General features: G+C 32.1%; 1 long non-coding RNA gene across 1 annotated transcript; it reads right to left on the bottom strand.

Annotated features, from left to right (window-relative positions):
• Window positions 1-1,106: 1,106 nt before the first annotated feature.
• LOC149797588 (uncharacterized) lies at window positions 1,107-3,732 on the bottom strand. The gene is made up of 3 exons (XR_016421535.1): window positions 3,460-3,732; window positions 1,861-1,921; window positions 1,107-1,244 (listed from the first exon to the last, which is right to left on the bottom strand). It is a non-coding gene; the product is annotated as an uncharacterized LOC149797588 (long non-coding RNA).
• Between the last annotated feature and the right edge of the window lie 14,037 nt (window positions 3,733-17,769).

The following is a 17,769-nucleotide window of genomic DNA, read 5'->3' as shown; positions in this document are numbered from 1 at the left end:
GGATGGATGCATGGATGTAGGTAGGTATGTAGATAGGTAGGTTTGTTTATATTTATGTGAGCGTGTGTGCATGCATGCATGTATGTATGTATGTATGTATGTATGTATGTATGTATGTATGTGCGTACGTATGGATGGATGGATGGATGGATGTAGGTATGTATGTATGTATGTATGTATGTATGTATGTATGGTCTTAGTAATTGTTCCGGTCGTTCCCGCTGTAATTGCAGTTTGATAAATGCCGATGTATCCTCACACCATCCATTAAATTTACATGTATTACCAAAAAAGCCATAATGGGGATATTCTTGTTCGTACCCATACCAGATCATTGACGTTAACCCAACTAGATACTTACGTCGTTTCAAATATTAATTGATACACCATAAACCCCATGTTTAAAATCTTTGGTACGCTTACCAACTGAACGTTATTGGATCTATTTAAACAATATTATGTTAAAATATGCAAAACACGATTCTCATAATAGTAACAACCAGGCCTTAAAGCTTTCAAGTTTGTTTAGGAATCTCAAAAAGCAAACAAAACAATCTAATAAATCGGAGTTTTCCATCGAATATGTTTCTGTTTCTACCCAGGAAAAATGTATCAATTTGAACACAATGATACAATATTAACCAATCTGTGGAATATTCAGTTAATTACAAATAAGTATGGAGCACCACAAGCTGATATCAGAAAACTATTTCGTTGCATATAGGCGTGCAATTAATCAGATTTGTTTTCGTCTTTAAATTGGTTTGCATCCAATCTTGAAGGGGTGCTTTTTATAACACGGGTGTCAGTGCTTATGGTAGCTTGCACTAAAGAATATCCGCAGTAGGCATTTTCGCTATGTGAAAAAATGTACCAGATTCAACCAGCTCAAGATTATATCGACAAGCAACTTACATATATATATATATATATATATATATATATATATATATATATATATATATATATATATATAGAGAGAGAGAGAGAGAGAGAGAGAGAGAGAGAGAGAGAGAGAGAGAGAGAGAAGGAGAGAGAGAGAGATTTTAACCAAACGTCCTAAAGTTTCAACCAATTAACCAGTTTTATTATTTTGGACGTACAACAAACAGTTCACGATAGTTTTTAGAGGGGTAAAAAGCATATGTCTGTTTCCATTGATCGGCTCGAAAAACAGATACAAATAAAACTAGTGTACTGGTCCTTTACGAGAGACAATGGTACCATTTATATCGTTTGCTGACCTAGAAAAGAAATAATATAATTTGATCATATTTCAAACGATTACATACCAAACGCGGAACGAATCCTTTTCTAAATATTCTTTACGTTCCAATTATATAAATGTCAATAACAACAGTCAATTTAACGTTACATGCCAATAATGTTCCTGCAATTACAGAATAATTTACGAAAACTCACTTTGAGGTTAGATCGTTCAGGTAAACAAAACTGTCTCATGACATGTAAACAATATTTTATTATTGCAATAATTGTGTATACTAGAAGCATTATCAAGAACATATTTGTCTCTTACTGCTTAATTCTCGAGTTGGCAAAATTATATTAAACATAGGAATATAAAATGGAGGCGTTGTAAGTTACATTTTGTGAAGTATTACATTGTCCTCTTCCGCCTGCTCACTAGTTGGAGTAGCAGTCTTGCTTTTGATAGTAAAAGTAATCGTAATAGTAGTAGTTGTATCAGTGTTTGTAGTTCTATCAGTAGTAATACTTTTAGCAGCACTATCAGGACAGTTGCAGTACCAATAGTAGAAGAAGATGAAGATGATGACAAAGTAGACGAAGAAGTAATAGTTCTAACGGCTGCGACATTATCAGTAGCAGAAGGTGGCTTACCACTTCATCTGTTAGAACAGATTCCGTATAACAGAAATAATGATCACCAAGAATATCACAGCTGAAAGAAAGAAAATAAAAAGTACTACAAAGGGTAAATATAAGCTCTTTGTAGTTTATTAGAAATAAAAGCGACAGAGATAATTATTTATGATTAATGTATATATATATATATATATATATATATATATATATATATATATATATATATATATATATATTTATATATATATATATATATTTATATATATATATATATATATATATATATATATATATATATATATATATATATATATATATATATATATATATATATATATATATATATCTTCTTGAAACTCTCTCTATATATATAACTGATTAAGGTAGCTAAAATAAACATTCTTGATTGATTAGTTGAGTGATCTATCTGGTTCATACAATATCAGTGGCCTTATAATGATTATTTCAAGGTTATCCACACTTCACATGGAGAATTCAACAATTTAACTTTATTATTAGTTAACAAAAGCTCCTATTTAAAGACTGCGTAAATAATGTTATGATACTTTGATGCCGATTATTCAGAACATATTTATACTAAACCGTCATTCAATATGCGTACACAGCAAGTAGAGAAGCATTTGAAAAAGAAAGCCTGCGTTTTTGTTTTCAAATCAAACACTCATCAAAGCGAGTTATAAATTAAACAAATATTTCAAAGTGAAGATAGGTAGTCGGAGCGTGAAAGGAAATGGGAGGACAAGCTTAAGCTAGCCGGTGTTGTTCACAAGATTATTGACCCGATCAAAGGTATAGCTGAACCCTGCCATGGACCGTAAACCTGATGCAGTTGTAGATGAGAGACAATATCTACAGGCATCAACAAGTCGAAATTGAACTATCAAACAAAAATTAACAAAGGTAATCAATAAATTAAACGTTTGATCAAAACAGTATAAATAAAACATTTCCAAAGAAAACTTCTACATGAATAAATGTGAACGTAGCCTTTCCTTTGTATTGACAACTAAGAATGGTCTTGATTTTGGCTTTTATATTGTGCAGTTTGTTTTCATATCATAGTCACGATATACCGTAACAAAATCTTATACTTTATGTTATTTCTTCCCTCTTGTGAATTAACATTAAATTTCCTTTCCACTTAAATCTTTAAGAATGAATGGATTAACACAACTTAGGTTATGACGATTTCAGTTTGAATATGATATATCATTGCAGATACAGTCTACGAAACACGGTTCACTTTCACTTTGAGATGCCGTGTCCATGGTAGCGAAATGTCATTGTTGTCAAATCGCAGCATCAAGGATATTTGTTGCAATACGGCACTTTGCGTATCCTAAGGATCATATCTATCAGATATTTGCAGATTTCGAAAATAGTTTTATTTCGGCAATATTTTGGATATGAGCATTAATATCCGTTTCACATTGAGGTTGACTGGTTGTCGGCATGTCTGTATGTACCACATTAGCTAAAATGGTTCATACGGGACCGATTAACAATGAATAGCCGATAATTCTGTCAAAACAGGCTGCTTTGGTCACACGACAAAATAACACCCGAACTAGCTCCCACCACAGTAAAACTTACAGGTTATCGCATCACCTCCACCAAATCCACCGAATCCTCCAAATCCTCCAAATGAACCTGGGAACCCTCCAACACCGTATCCCCCGATTCCTTTGGTTAAAGTGACAGGTACTGGTACTGGTTTATACACGGGAACCGGTTTGTATACGGGTACGGGTGCCTGCTGGTAGAGGACCCCACCAGACTGAACTCCCTTGTAGGATGATCCGTATGTTTGGCTGTAGCTACAATATGCAATGCCCAAGGTGCAGATCAAGACAAAACCATAAACAAACACGGACAAAGACATCTCTGAAACACAACGAAAATAGTTTTGTTAGTATTTGCATTGTAATATCATTAACAGTAGTAGTAGTAGCTGCAGCTGTAGTAGTAGTATATTTCTAGTAGTATTAGTATTTTTTTTATAAATACATGGCAGACGATACAGGAAATTACAAGTAAAAAGCAGTGTGTTATACAAATTAGGAAGAGTATAAACACAGGTAACAAATGTTGGCACAATCCACTAATCAATCCACTAATCCTCGCATGTTCATTAGTGCCAACATAATTTGAAAACTTTTTCTGAGATCCAAATTTATACTTGCTTGGCGATTTCTCTTTATTTAACAGCTTTGTGGAACGAATTGATAGTCAGATAAGTTACTCCGACAAGTACAGGTTTATATAGGAATATAACACTCCCACAGTATGAAAGGAAATGACAGACGGAAATGACGAAGGAAATACTCTAAACTTTAGACGTGATACTTTACTCATAGAAAACACTTGTGTCCCTAACTAAACATATGTATGATTTTAATATATCAATACATAACCATAAAATATGACTTGTCGATAACAGGACTTCATTTTCGATTAATGCCTTCCGTCAAAGTGTTTTCACAGGTCCTTACACCTTTTGTAAGAATTTAATTCGTGTCTTTCGCATGTTGTTCTCTAAGACATTGTTTCAGAATCATTTGGTACATTTACTGCAGTGTGGGTTATTTGCAAATCGACAAATGAGCGTATCAAATCTTAAAATATTTTTAGGGTGGATTTATTCCACATTGCTATTTTTCATCAGTAGTAGTAGTAGCATTAGTTGTTGTCGTTGTTGTTATTGTTCTTGTGTTGATATTGTCTTTGAGATACTTGCGGGATCGTTTCTCTTTGCAGATGAGTGCTTATTCGCAAATATAGTGAAACTAATAACTATATGAACATAAGGAACTATACGGTATATAGTTATGTATTTAAGGTATAAACATAGAAGTTATTTCTCTGTCTTCCTACTCGTTTTACCTACCAACCTACCTAGCTACATACCTACCAACCTACCTGCATATGTATTTCATACATACATTGCCAAACACACATATACAAACATACATACAAACATACAAACATACATACATACATAGATGACACAGCTGTGTGAACTGGACAAAAATCTTTCTCACCTTTTTTGGCAATGATACTCTTAGACATGAACACGGTTTCAAATAGCACATTCAAACTTTGAGCTCATTATTAGTTTCAAAATGTGAACAAATTTATTTTTGCTGTTAGGATCTATCAACATGTATGGTAACGAATGGCAGCTACACTTATGTAAATAATGGACAGTTGTTAACAGTTTTAACTTTGATTTATCTCTGCTTTTATTCGAATGTCTGCATGGCAATAGTTTCATTTTGTGCCCCTATATTTTATATATTTTTTCAAACGAAAACTCAGATATGATTTATTTCTATTTTCTGCTTTTTGTAATCACAACATGTTTTCTTTTCAAATAATCAATGCAGCACTGCATACAAATGTAATAAAATATGCAGATAAGTAAATTTTTAGAGTGATGTTTGATAGACATAGTAAAGATAACTTTTAAGTTATTGGTAAATACGAATAGGATTTGTTGACTATTTTTTTCATATATGCTAGGTTACTCATCAGGAAAGTATGATTATTAAGTGACCAAGCCTCTAACCTGATACTTTTGGAACATTTAAATTATTTCCAGATGCTTCTTCCTGTACGTGTGTCGATAAAATCCTGAACATCTGCATGGCTATATCCTTATGTTGTTAATCATTGTCTCATCTGTGTTGATAATTTATCTCCATCTTTATATTAATTCCAATCGTTACATGTAATCGGTAATATACCTATTTCTTTATTTAACCATTAGTCCAACTTTGTTTTCGTAGATGAGATAGTCTTTTATATGTAGTATAAAACATCTTTATTGTACTCGAGTATATTATATATATCCTTTTATGAACTCCCCCGATGGCTCAAATATATGGAATACCCATGAGGAGTACACATACAACCCGTTATGTCGAAAGTGATTACTATTATTTGGACAGTCTCCGTACCGAGTGGTGTATCACGTGACGGTGGAAGAGAGCATCCTAGTGTTTTGGTAGAGGAGGAACTGGGTTTCGTCCACTCATTTGAAATACACTACTTCTTTCTCAACGTCAGAGTGGACGGGCGGTCATACGGGCCTTGCCTGAATAATCGGCTAGTCCCGGAAAGCTACTGCAATGAGAGACTTAATTTCCTCATGTCTCCATAAATATTAAGGTCGCAATGATGCCTAAGGGAAACATATACTGTTAGCAAGAATATGACGTCTAAGGGCGGAGTCAAGAGTCGATCGAGTTAGGACTGTCTACATTACGGTAGCAGATCATGCTGTTTCGGTGTGACTAGAGAACTGGAATATGTCCCCCTACATCTCAAGTACAGTTTGTTTTACTGGGTGACATCAACGGTCGCCATGCTCGTTGTAACCCTAAAGACATCAACGAAGAGAGAACAAAATTAAAACCATTGCTTCGGAACAATGCTACGAGCAACTAATAAACACGGGGAGTTTTAATTTGATTAGTTGCATCGCATTAATTACTTTATTATACCCGTGATTAAGCCTGTTAGATCCTTTTTTGTGTACAAGGCATCGATAGGTGTCATCATAAGTAGCAGCACCATCTTCCTTTTCGGTGGGTTTTACAGGATTTTTACGAGTTAACATGTGATGTATGTAATAGTAAACACTAAATAGGACAACAATCTCCATGTGTATGGGTTTGACTGTGTCGGGTGAGGTGGAAAGAAAGAAAACGATTTATTGTAGAGTCAGTCTTAATTTTTTTCCTAACAAATGGGAGAGGTTCATAAAGGAACTTTTAAAGCAATACGAGACGATATTAGATTTTGATTTTAAACTTTGTAAGTGATCGATAACTCTTATCGTTTCTTTCTACTTACATTATTCAAATTTACTTCACTTAAAAAAGACGAAGAAAACATACATGCATATTGTTATATAAGTGCACTCGTACTGATTTCAAAAAGGAGGGGCTGTGCAAACGATACATTTTCATGATTTATCAAAGTGTACATTTGATAAATGATAAGTTATTTACTTGAATGCTGCACCTAGGAAACAAATTCAAACGTGCATTAGTGATCTAGACGGGAGTGCTCTGCGAAAAGCAATGCCTGAAATTGTATCGCTATATGCACTTTTTCTCAACAGTTACTTACTCCTATCATCAACGAAACCAGGAACGGTATTTACGTAAGTACAAATTAAATATAATAGTCACACATCTTTTATCAAAATGAAAGAATGAAGAAGCAATTAGAGATATATACAGCCTGGCCTAAAACAATAAATAATCCCCCGATGCCTTTGATTCTAGTATTGATCTAAGTTTCTATACAAATAAATGTTCCTGCCCATAGCAGTCGTTCCAAGAGTTGGCTCCCTCTAATAAGAAGCTGGGATTAGGAATCGTAGATAACAAATACTCGTCTAAGGTTGCTATCAAAAACAATAAGCTGCCATACATTCAGACATTCTTTGTACACAAGCATGCATGTGTTATCTATATATCATATTTGATAAAGAATATTATTATTATTATTATCATTAGTAGTAGTAGTAGTAGTATCATTATTTTTTGCCATTATTATTATTGTTATTTTTATTTTATCATTGTTTTTCTTATTATTATTCCTATTATTAGTATTTGTTGTTGCTGTTATTGTTACTATTATTATTTTTAATACTATTATTGTTGTTGTTTCTATTAGTAGTAGTATTACTATTATTATTATTATACGTTGTTGTTATTATTATTTATTGTTGATATTATTATTATTATAACTTATCATTATTATTATTATTATCATTATTATTATCTGTTATTATTATTATCATTATTAATCATATTATTATTGTTGTTGTTATTTTATTATTTGTTGGTGTTAATATTATTATTATTATCATTATTAATTTTTATTGTTAATGGTATAATTATTAGTAGAAGTAGTATTTGTCATTATTATTATCATTATTATTATTATTATTGATATTATTATTATTATTATTACTTGCTTTTATTATTAGTGTAAATTGCTATTATTATAAGTATTATTATTATTATTATTGTTGTTTTTGTTGTAGAAATATTGGAAGACTGTTATAAGCATGATTAGAGAAAGAAAGAGAGTGAGCACAGTTGGAGGTAGCAGAAAATAGTTTGATGACTTTAAACCTAGAGGATTTTCCAATTTAAGGAATCTATTCCTAAGAAAAATAATACATTTTGTTGTTAATTTACTGTTTCCGAATTGCACAAAAGCTCATTTCCCGGATGTATAATAAATAATATTGGGTGACTGATATATTATTACACATTTATTATTAGAATTCTGTTTTATATGCACCTCGATTTTAAGCATAAGTATAGTGCGCTCTTGTTAGGAGTGCAACTATAATTGGCTCTGTTTGCTTTGTCTTTTTCTATTTGATGAAATATTTGTGATTTTACATATAATCGGCATATAGGTATGTATCACTTCCACTTCAAAATAAGACAGGAAGCGACAGAAGGAAAATGAGGAAATGGGAAGATAGATATATCATCTAATGCGTCATGCGAAATGATATTCACTTCCGTTGAAGTGATTACCACTCCCGTTAAAATTATCAACATCTTTTCATTTTTTTATTCTTAGGCGAGGCATAGAAAATAGTATGTCATTTAATAATGCATACTTTTATTAAACCTACAAAAATTGTCATTTGAACATCTTTAAAATCATGTACGAGTGCATGCATTTACTAATGTAATACTGCACTTGAAGACAGCTTTTATGTACCGATCTTAAAATATGTATGTACCCCTTTAAACAACAAGTGTAACGATCAAAGGATATTCAATGAACAGTAAATGATATAAAAAACAACTATGTATTAGAGCGGAACGAGCGGGCAATAAACGATATGTGCTTGATGTGAAACATTTCACATCGAGAAATGAAACAATAAACTTTAAAAAAAATACTCCACAAGGCATGCGTTTAACGATAATTCGTAAGCAATTCATAAACGGTACATGGTCAACCATAAACGTTGAACCATCAATGATCAAAAATATACGCGACGAAACCAGACAAAATTGGATATATATATATATATATATATATATATATATATATATATATATATATATGTGTGTGTGTGTGTGTGTGTGTGTGTGTGTGTGTGATAGAAACTGTATAAAATCTATTATATATATATATATATATATATATGATAAGAGTGAAATGATATAAGAAATGGAAGGAATTCGACGAATATTGGAGCAAGACAACCAAAACAAACACCAGTTTAGTCCCCAAAATGAAATTCGTATATATAAAAATCTGCATAAAGTCCCTAAGTCAGACTTTCTAAAAGTCTTAGGTAGGTTTTAAACATACATTTTTTAGCAATGTTGACGAGATTTATAAATCAGAGTTACACACACACGCGCGCACGCACGCACACACATACACACACACACACACGCGCGCGCGCACACAGACACAGTTGCCTTGGTATAGCAGCGACGATGAGGCCAAGGTAGAATTTCTGAAAAGGTAAACTTAGTTTTATTTTTTAACAATAGTAATGTATTCATATTTACCATTGTGGTCAATTTCAAACAAGTTATATATTTTATTTTGAATGCAAATCTATAATTAAGGTAGTGAGTGAGAATATGTAAAGACTAAAGTGTGTGTGGAGTTGTGAGTGTGGGTGTGAGAGGATTAATTTTCCTTTTATAGCTTTCCAAACCATTTACTCACTTATGTGCCACTGTAAAAGTCAAATGCCCATTCGTATGTTAGTCTGACGACTAGCTACCAATGTTTTACTTACCGTGATCATATAATGCTAAACAGTTAAAAACCTTGATTGTTTGCTCGAGAAAGCTTATAATTGTAATGCAGTTTTGTTTTGTAAGAAAACCATGCATATTCGGACTGTGGAAAGGCATGAACAGGCTCTTTTTTGCCATCCTAATCTTGATTTAGTCCATTTTATTCGCATATGGATATGCCGTCACCGGCTCTTTTCATGGAGCGAAACCATTTTGGTGTAGAAGGAGACCAAAGATAGTATGTGTGCGAATATTACTATGTCACTTTGTTTCAGTTAGTATTTGATTTTGAATCGATATCATAAAGGAATATATTTATGAAGACATTTTGACCACACGAGTGTAACAATTTGAGCATATTTGAAATGTTACAGATTCGGAAAATCATAAATTCTTGGACTGTTTAAAAATCAGATATTGGTACATGTATCATTACCTTACCTTGAATAATTAAATTAAGCACACACACATACACACACACACACACACACACACTATATATATATATATATATATATATATATATATATATATATATATATATATATATATATATATATATATATATATTCCTAACGTTTTTCTTCATACAGGAAATCTTCAATGTCAATTACATAACTCTGAATTGTATATGCCTGTAAATATTCAAAAAACGTTTGTGTAAAATCAATATAACTAATTTCTTTCGCAGAAATTGTCTTTATCATAATTCTCTTGATTATTCTCCACAGAACCAACATCCTGAAATAGTAAGTGAAAACACAAAAAGTATTACCAGATTAGCGGTAATTACGTAATTAAACTGTATGCTTCCTCTTAATGCAAATATTAGTTGAAGGTATATTGTGTTTGTTCTTCTAGAAACAATAAATATAACAGCAATAAGAAAAATATTTTAAATCAATTATAAGCAAATATAATACGCTTGCCACAAAGATGAAATGGACACTTTTTGTATCATGAAATTTGAATGTCACTGAGTTATTTTAACGAAAGGTTCAGTCCAACAATGTGCCAGCTAGATGTGTTATGAATTTTCATGTACGTTTTTCACCCGCATAAACGTTAATTACACAGTATTTGATTATGATTCATTTTGACGTTGCCAGTTTTAATTAAATATTTTATGCATCCACAAGTAGCATTTGGTATCGATTTTTCAATATTTTGAGGAAGTCTCGACACTGTGCAGCGGAACATGAAAACAGCTTTGAAATATTTGCAGAGTAATAAACAACCCAACAAACACTGGTCTGGTCGATGAACTGAAATAAAATAAAAAATGTCGTATGGCATATGTTTAGTATTTTTCATTTAAAATTATTATGCAAATTTAGTACTCAAATAATCTCTCTCTCTCTCTCTCTCTTTCTCTCTCTCTCTCTCTCTCTCTCTCCATTTAGTCATATTTCTGATTGCATATTATGCAGCCACATACATAACTACCTTTGGTTCATGAACATTACGTCTTCTTTGAAAAATAGAAAATAAGTCTAGCATGAGAAAGGATATATAAACATCAGTAATAAAGTTGTTATAGAGTTGCTGTTGGATTTTAGCCATAGTCTTTCCCAGTGTTCGAAAAGTAGTTTTGGGACAAGGGATAAAGTTTTAGCGAAATGTCAAACTATGAGTATTTATTTAAACTTTAATCCATGACAGGGTATTTCGCGAATAATATTCAATATGTAGACTGTGGAACGGTTGATCTTCGCACCTTACACGCATTAAAGTTATATTTGCAAATAAAACTGTCATCCTTTTAAAGAATTAACACATCCAAAGGCACGTAAAACCACATTCTGCGTATCAAGCTCCAGGCTAGACTTTTATTAACTTACTTCCGGATAGTTGTACGAACGTGATTTGTAAAACAAAAAATCTTAGCATTGTGTATATTCATTTTAATAAAGAGTAACATAATGGCTATATTTTAAACACACGAGTTTAAAAAGAAACGGATTGTCAAATACATGTGCATGATTATACCTGGAATAGAGGGAATATAATTATATATATTATGTACATTGCTAACGGTATATCCAGTAACTGATATACAACTTTTCAATGATATAATTGACAAGGAATAGAGTGAAGCTTATGTTATGAATAAATGAGGGAGTATTTTATTAATAATACAAATAACAGCTCTGAGATAGTATATTTCAGAAAACGGCTCAGAGATAGTATATGTTATAAAACAGCTTAGAAATAATAGATACTGCTTTTTAGAAAACAGTTAAGAGATAGTGCCATTTGTCTCATAATAAATATAACGTTCTACTAGATTGGGCTTAGCAGCCTACACGTAACGGAAAGGACCAGTACTTAAAGCAGAACACTATATTAATATTCAATTTCATTTCGTTTTTTTTTTCTGAGTCTAAACTGTGATAGTATTACAGCTAATATGAAAGCCAGGAGACATTAGTCTACAATCAGTAGCTTTCCAAACTGAATTCTAAACCTGTATCAAATTTGATTTACTGGTCCCAATCCCAGATTTGCATTTTCATCACCATGAGAAACGTTCCAATTTTACAGGATGACTTTTTGTGTCTATTTTGGGTTTCTGAGTCATAAGTGGAGTATCCAAATTTTAATATGACCGTATAATGTTTTTCGTGCTGTAAGCCTATACATGTAAGAGTAGATGTGCACAGTCTCAGATTTTTTGTCAAGTTTTTAATCACAAATAGACAATAAATTCAAAATACACAGTCGAGATTCTTTCATTACGGACCCATCAATATAGCCAAATCAAAGGCGAGGGCCTAATTGTGAATATGTAAATCATAAAAACTGCGAAGTATAGACCAGCTCATTGCAACATATATGTGCTAGTGGAAAGGAAGCCGCCTCCCCTTCACACTAGATAAACTTTCAACTCAATATGTTAGATGTATATTTCTAAAAAGCATGTTATACCAATTTGGGCTAATTTGGACGATTATTCCCTTTGGAGTTATGTTCATTTACTTTATTTAGAAACTGAGATAGATGTAAACAAAAGGCACAGATAATGTTCCATCTTTCTTAAATCAAGAAACTTATGGTATTTTGTTATAAATCTTATTACAATTGTGTAACATTCATTTTGTAAGGAAACTTGTCGCCCGATTGAAAGTCATGTCGTGGTCAATCTCTTGTTGTCACTTTGGTGGGTCAGAATTCAGTTTAGAAGGAGTTAAAGGTCTTTGCTATTTTTGGAGGAAAAGCAGTTCGAGACGATTAATATGCAAATGATACTGAGTTTATTTGTGCCATTAAAGTTATGAATTAAAGGGATGTATTGCACAAACACATCTGCTTAGACTTCCGTTTTATCCCAGTTCAGTCAAATGGAATGTCAGAGATTATTAAAATCAAATAGGAATGAAATGGAGCATCCTGGAAGAGCAACACATTAGCACAATGGAATATCATTCAAGTAACAAAATTGAAATGTACAATAAAAATCAGAATATTGGTACATGTATTCCTTCTTTGCAAGACTGACACATGGATTCAATTATTAATAACAAAAATAAATATATTTTTAGTTAAGCCTTGAATTTCCTTTCAAATAGGAAACTGAATCTTAATGTACGTCAATATCAGTAGTACTTTTTTACTTTTAAAGGGCATAAACATTTGTGTATAAGGCTATAAATTTATCCTTTTATCCGCAATTTTCTTTTGCATCATTCTGTTCATTTCTTCTCCACGAAATATACATCGTGATGTCGTAAGTCCAAACACAGAAACAATTAGCAGATTTAAGGTAATTGGAGGCATAAGATTTATTAAATCTTCTCCTTGTTCGCATGATTTAATCCCAGAGAGCAGTTTTGACGTTTCATTACAAAGGAGTGTACTATGGTAACACATTATTTTATATTCAGCTCGATGCGCCATACATATTCGTTTACCACAACTTTATCAAACCATATAATGCTTGATTATATAGTATTTCATTTTTACGATTCATTACCTTTTAACCAAGTGTAATTGACTAAATAATGCAGCGCCAAATGCAATTTGGTTTCGTTTATCAATATATTTTTACTTCCAGGAAGTCCAGACTGAATTGTAAAATCATCCTTAAATTATATTTTAGAAGTCATGAATGTTTTCTCATTAATACAATTAAGTAAGTGATGTCAGAAAGAAAACCTGTTTTCTTTTGTTTTTACAATCTTTAATCAGCACAAATTTCTCTCTATATATTTCAATTTATGATCTCGTGTTCGTTACATACGTACACATAAAATGACTTCCTTTGATTCATGTACATTGCAAATTCCTCCATGAAAATCAAACCAGCAATCGGTCTGGAGATAAGATAAAACACGGAAAATATAAACTGTTGGACTATATTGAATTTTTTATATAGGTGCCATTTGGTCATATTCAACATATTCCAAATCCGCGGAGTATTATGTTAAACACATATCAAACTAGAATTAATAAATCAGCACTTAACGATTAATATCAGCTTAATTTCCGATTCACTGTAATTAAATAGATCTGGAAAATATATTTGCGCTAGCGCAAGGATATTTGTGATGAGGGGTGAATGGGTCTTGTTGGGCACTGTAAACAAGGTAATATAGGACCTCTGGGGCCAAACAAACCCAGGAATGGGAACAAGTGACTCTATCAGCCAATGGAATAGTTTCAAGTTGCACGAATATATGGGTCAGAAATCTTAGCGTCACTGGCAAAATAATTGTTGGAGATACGGGTTTTATATTTTGCGATCAAAGATTTTACATTTTCCACCACCACCCCACCAACCGCCTTAGTATATAGCTTCCTATGTTGTAGTCATTTTGTAAATAACTGTAGGCATGTTATATCATATGAACATAACTTGTTGCAGCTTCAGATGAATTTCTCAGTAGTAACATTGTATGATGAAGGTGTTCACACCTGTACTACACAAATTATTTCATGTCTTTGTATCCTTTGTTATTTGTATATATTTGAAAACATTTTTTTTCGAAATGTCATGGTTCTTTCTGTTATATGTATATTATGACGGTTTCAGCTCCCAAATGTATTGATTTTGGTTTGATGGTTTACGAATTTACCTTCAGGTCTGAATTTCAACTAAGTATTTTATCAAATAGTATGTTAAAGTAATTTTGTAAATAACTTAATGCATATTAGATCAAATGAACACAATATTATTTTTAATACAAGTGACACTTATTCGGCCTACATCAACAAATCGTTTTCCAGCGTTATTCGTTATGCTCAAATTCTTACTTTCCTTATTACGTTTCTCCTTGCTCTTGTTATCCTCTCATACACAAAAGTTAGTAATTATACTAAAGACTCATTAAATGATATAAACCAATGCTATATATATATATATATATATATATATATATATATATATATATATATATATATATATATATATATATATATATATATATATATATATATATATATATATATATATATATATATATATATATATATATATATATATATATTACTGGTTTGATACCGTTTGTATCTTGGCTACTTTAAGACCGCTGCTATATAATCTATCATATTCTGTACCAATCAAATCAAACAAAATGTTACTATTGTCAGAATAAAACTTATCAACACTTATGCTGGTAACTTGTACGTAACAATTTTAATTATTGGCTTCTATAAACTGTTGTACTAGTTTTACTCATCATAATAAATATTGTGCGACATTTTCTCTTTTCAACTTATGTTGTGGTTTTAGTAAGTTTTGTGATGGCCTCTGATTTTTTCAATATTTTGTCTTCCTTTGTATGTATTGTTCCTGAATGCTTCTTGGTTGCTGACGGCGCAAACCTTCATGGATATTTTTATTTTGTCTGATCGCTTTGAGTATCACCTAGTATATACCGTTAGACTTTGGCAAAGCATATATTCAATCATATTTTATAACCTGTTTGCAAATTAATTAATCTTTCAAATCTCTTGAAGCATTTCCTATATCTAATCCGCTAAATTATATGAAGACATGTGAAACAAATGTTATAGTAGCTATTCCAAACAATAGTAAACTTCAATAGAGTTTCCTAAAGCATATTGTAAGCAACTATAAGATCAGATCTTTCAACAAGAGTTTAAAATTGTATATCTAATCGTATTTCATTGCATCCTTTTAGGAATTAGCCAGAAAAGTTAGAGTTATTCTTAAACATTTCTAATATAGAGATGAAGAATCTCTACGCCTCGCTATTGCGAGATACATAACTAGTTGTATTCAGTTCATGTGATTTAAATGTTTGTTCGATGTTAATTTAATTTCTTTTACAATATGACCATGAACTACAAATTAATGGATGTTGCTTGGATCTGGAGAACGAACATAGTCAAGTTTGTTTGAATTATTTCAAGTAGTGTTATTTCAGTATCATGTAATTTGATATATATCGTTGGGTTTCTATGTTCGATCCAATCCAAGCTGAATTTGACATGAGCCTTCGGGCTTTGTGACTTGACTTGTTGCGTGATGATTACACAATCGTTTATTAAACTTTTTCTTCTGTTGATCACCTTCCATTTATTTGGCATGGAAATTCGAAGCAAAGGCAAAACGTAAGATGACTTCTACTGTTATTTTATATAGTGAATAATAATTTAAAATCAAATTGGGCTAATAATTGATGCAATTGAATACAAGTCCGATATGTAGTAAACTTAAGAATTAATCGAATTTTAGAGACCTATAGATTTTGAATATATTGCCAAATGTCATAATGTAGAAACACTCAAACACTTGGATGGATGAGAGCAGAGATAGGTACTGTGAATACAATAGGCAAGGGTACAACGATGATGAAACACGCTGACATCGCACTTTGCACGAAACAGATAGAAGACCGTTATTCTCGATTTTTCTTCTTCTCAAGGTGATATATCTCTTCTGATACATTCTCCTCCAACTTTGGCGTTTCCATTTTAAAATGTGTATTTGTGTATGCTTGCATGTCATTAGTATCAGTCTGCCACTGATCACCGTCCATTAAGGGCCATTTTCTCAGGAAATACTCTTATTGTCCTTTGCAGTTTAGTGGAAAACTCTATAGGTGTTTGTTCATGCACCTAAACGTTAAAGATCGTTAACACTTTGTTGTTGAAACTCTTTTACCATGTGTGTAAACGGTATAAAAAATTCAAAGAATGCTTTTAACAGAACTTCCTGAGGTAATGTCGACAACGCATGAGTACATAATGTTAAAGTTTAGTTTCAGTACTTAGCGACGTTTCTTCAGTCGGAACAAATGTTTACACGTTTTCATATTAATTTAATTTCGTTATTCATTTCCAATCTTGTTTCAAAAGCGGCTAAATATTACCCTTTTGTGCTGCTTTGTATTGAAAACCATCTATTCCATATATTTTGGGCCCCGAGTGGCCGAGTAATCTAGAACGCTCACAGTTACGGAACACTGCTATCTTGCCTCTGTCTGTGTAGGTTCGAGTCTCGGGTTCGGCCATTTTGGGTATGTGAGAAAGCTTGCCAGTAGCTTCTCGTGGGTTACTGGTCCTTTCCTGGGTTTCCGGGGTTCTTCCTCCACCGTTAATACTTGCAACCATGTATAGCCTATCTGGTGCTGACAAATGGCGGTAAACCCTACAACAACAACAACTATTCCATAAATTACTACTATGATTATTGCTGAATCACTTTAAATTATATTTGTAAAATCTATAAGATTTTCGAACTGTACTATATCTTTGACCGAATAGATATATATGTTCAGCAACTTCAATTACGTAATTGTCACAGAATAAGGCAAGAAAAAACATGGTTTCGCCTTATAATCATTTGATGATTTTCGTCATACATGCGTACAGTGTTACTATGGTGGATAATTGTTTTTCTCGTCGTAGATCGTTTGCGGCTAGAGTCACTAAAAACAGGGTATGCACGGGTATTTTACCCTTACAAATTGATGCTTATTCTCCTGTCAATTTAAGACACAAGTTTCTTTTCTAACTGTCACACTGGTCTTTTTGGATCTTGTCATGGAGTGTACGTTCCCCATTTTTCTTCTACAGTCATAGGGGTAAGAGTTACATTTTTATGTTATTTGATATGTGAAGCATATTCAGT

Source organism: Sinohyriopsis cumingii, chromosome 6 (genome assembly GCF_028554795.1).
Source record: "Sinohyriopsis cumingii isolate HCF-2022 chromosome 6, ASM2855479v2, whole genome shotgun sequence".
In the NCBI taxonomy this organism is placed as follows: Eukaryota; Metazoa; Mollusca; class Bivalvia; order Unionida; family Unionidae; genus Sinohyriopsis; species Sinohyriopsis cumingii.
This window is presented reverse-complemented; position numbering and strand designations above follow the sequence as displayed.